Here is a 3,377-nt window from a genome sequence, read left to right as displayed (position 1 = left end):
GCTATACGTATTAATAGTTTTAGAAATTGTGCTACAAGAATCACGATTAGCGCTTAAGCATTCAGAAAAAACTGTAACAACGGACCATAAACATCAGTGAGTGGGTGCGTTCAGTTCAGTTTTTAATAAAACATGTTAAATGCGTTCACTCATAAAACATCCACAACTTTGTTTAAATCTGCATCATTTACATCCATTGCCGTGTTTATGTGCACTTAACATCAAATCCTACGTGGGTCGGCCTCTAGCTCACCCAGTAAGAGCCCTCTTGTTGGGTGAGTCCTGGAGCGGCCCCGTCGAATCCGACTTGCAGGCCTTTGCTGAGTATCAACCCCCCATCTCTGTCCCCCTTTCACGTCCATCCACTGTCACTTTAATAAAGGCAAAGCCCCAAAAAATCTTAAATATCAAGACAGACACCAGGTCACGCTGCCAGTGGGGGAAGAAGTACTCTAAACAGTTACTTACAGTAAATATTTCTTCATTTAAAATGTCACTCAAAGTAGCCGCCAGTCCACCAACCTAGCCGTGGTTATTACTACGACCCACAGGAGTGTTTTCCGTCCCCATATCTAAAAAAGAGAACGTAACGGTCGCACACCTGTCACACAAAACGCAAGGTAGCGCCGTTTGTTCCATAAAAACAAAAAAAACTACCCATATACTTTGACCTTCAAGAGCAATTTTCAGTCTCAAAACTCCAGAATCTGGGGGGGGGGGCTGTAGCTCGCCCAGCAGTGTGTGTCCTCTGTAGGCTGAGTCCTTGGCAGTGGACTGCGGACCTTTGCTGCACGTGTCCCCCCTCTCATTCCCCTATCTTCTCATCAAGCTGTCCTGTCGTCTGCCCCCCCCCCCATCATCTGTGTGTGTGTGTGTGTGTGTGTGTGTGTGACAGGCGTAGGCTCCGCTACAATAGGAGCCAGTGTAGCTACAGCTACAGGGGGCAGGAGGCACCAAGAGGGGCAGAAAGAGGGCAGAGAGGGGCATGAAGTCGGGTCAAACACCCTGGGAGAGCCGGCCTGGGAAAACCAGGGGAGGGGTGGGGGGTGGGGGGGTCGGGGGGGCGTGCACAAATGGGCTCACCAACATAAACCTGCTTTCAGATGCTTTGACTTCTCGTCCCAAGTTGCACATGTTTGCAGTCACATATTTCTTCTTCAGCCATCGTACCGTTAAACGTTTCAACCAATATCGACAAGTTTGAGTCCTTTAACAAGAGAGACACTCTTCCTGTTCATACCTTTCACAATAAAAGTGGTAGGCTGCATAACTCTTTACCTGACCGTAGGGTTAGGGTTTGGCGCCCGTATGAATATTCCCAGGTGAGCATTTCAAGTTTTTGTGCTAACTGCAAGATCCTTTCTTTTTAAAACATGTCGTTGATACACGCCCTGTAGTTTCTGGTTTTAATGAAGACAATGAGGCTCTCATTAAGCTTAAAATAATAATAATACAAGATTTCTTGAAGAAAACTGAAATCCCCTGCAGCTTGTTTAGTCCGTGTTGTGTCTCCCTCTCCAGGTTTGAAGGGGGGCAGTAGCTCAGGAAGTTGGGTTGGGAACCGGAAGGGGCGCTGGTTCAAGTCCCTGTTCCGACCAAAGTACGGAGTCTGGATTGGTAGCTGGAGAGATACCAGTTCACCCCTGGGCACCAGCACTGGCAGCCCATTTGTGTGTGTATTTCAGGCCTGTTTGTGGTGATATCTAACAAAAACAGAGTGAAAATTGTAATTTCTCCACTGGGGATTGATAAACAGTATAAAATTAAAGACATGGATCATTTTGAACAACAAGCGATCGTTGTTTTTCTGGGATATCGTGCACGGACAAACCCAGGGGTAAACACATGCGACAGATGTCACAGTTTCCTGTTAAATCTGGGAGATAATCTTGGGTAAGCCGCCGCCTCCGGCAGCTCGTGGAGAAGCGGCCTGAGGGCGACTATCAGGACGTGTGATCTCAGATGACCGGTCTCGCTGGTAAACTGCTCAACAATGGCCGCCTTCTCAGCAGCACCAAAGAATAACACTCATTCACCGCAGGAACACACAACCGTCCTTTTCTCTCTTTGTCCTCTCTCCTCTCTGCCTCTTGACTCTACATCTTCCTTCCTTTCTTTCATCGGTCACAATGTTAATTCACTTAAAAGTATGAGTCTACCCACAAAGAAATCCCCTTCATTCTCTGTCACACCGTCAACGCTCTTCTCAGGCTCTGTATTTACAGAGCGGTGGGAAATGAAGATTTGGGACTTTTTCTGCTGTTCTGCGCTTGGCTTTTTCAAGATTTCTTCATTCATTCATTCTACCTTAATTCATATTTGAGAGATCATTGAGGGGCAACCGTCATTGGCAATGTCATCGAGTCAAATTACAAAGACAAGAACAGAACAACACAGACAAGAAGAGACGCCATCGTAAAAAACAAGATAGAGAGTCAAACTTTCTGTATCGGAAAAAAAGGATTTGATAAATTAATGAATGAATGAATACAGACTGTTTGTTTGCTTGTGTTGCACATGTGTTAGCATTCATTTAATTTTTAAATGTAAAAGTCTGCAGAAAATCTGCAGATTTTTTCTTAAATTTTGGTCCCTTTATTCAACCCTTTTTGACGCTTTTTTTAAATGTTTGTTTTTTGAAGTTTTACAACATTACATATTAAATTATTAACTTTGGTTTTAGAGTTAATTTATGATCAATAAACCTCATTTATAGGACATCATACCTAATGTTTGAGTTAGAAAAGTAGAAATTAAGAATTATTTAGACTAAAATTAAAGGAATTTATGTCGATGGATAATCACAGTCTGGAGTATGTCAACTTTTACTCAACACTATTTCAAAAACACTTCAATTCTTTTTTGAAATGCTATAAAACTTGCCAAAGAGCGTTGTGTGGAATCAATCGTGTTATTTTGTGTAATCCCAGCTGGGTGGTTAAACAGAACATTGGTATAAGAAAACGGGTCAGTTTGACCCGAGGACAACGTGAGGGTTAAGCCAGGTTCCAATATTACGATATACAAAACTATATTTCCCGTCCCTACCGCCTACTCACCCGAGACCCTCTGCATGAGGAGAGTGTGTACTCCTTCTCTTTGTCCACGTCTAAACAAATACCGAAAAGCCCAGAGACATGTGGAACAAGTCAGCACTTTTCTTTAATTGAAATACACTTGAGTTGTCTTTGTCTCTTTTGTGTTTGCTTTCTAATTTTAAATTGCCGTTACATCTAACTAATTTGTTTTGCTAGCTCGGCCACTTCTCTCTTGAAAAAGTTTTAAAATTGTATATTTCAGGAAGACTAACCTGTTTAATTAATAATAATAATTAATAAAAATTACAAAAAGATCAAAGACTTCAGTCTATTCTGCCT

This window comes from Etheostoma cragini, chromosome 18, assembly GCF_013103735.1.
Source record: "Etheostoma cragini isolate CJK2018 chromosome 18, CSU_Ecrag_1.0, whole genome shotgun sequence".
Lineage (NCBI taxonomy): Eukaryota > Metazoa > Chordata > Actinopteri > Perciformes > Percidae > Etheostoma > Etheostoma cragini.
The sequence above is the reverse complement of the archived record's forward strand: the minus strand, read 5'-3'. Positions refer to the sequence as shown.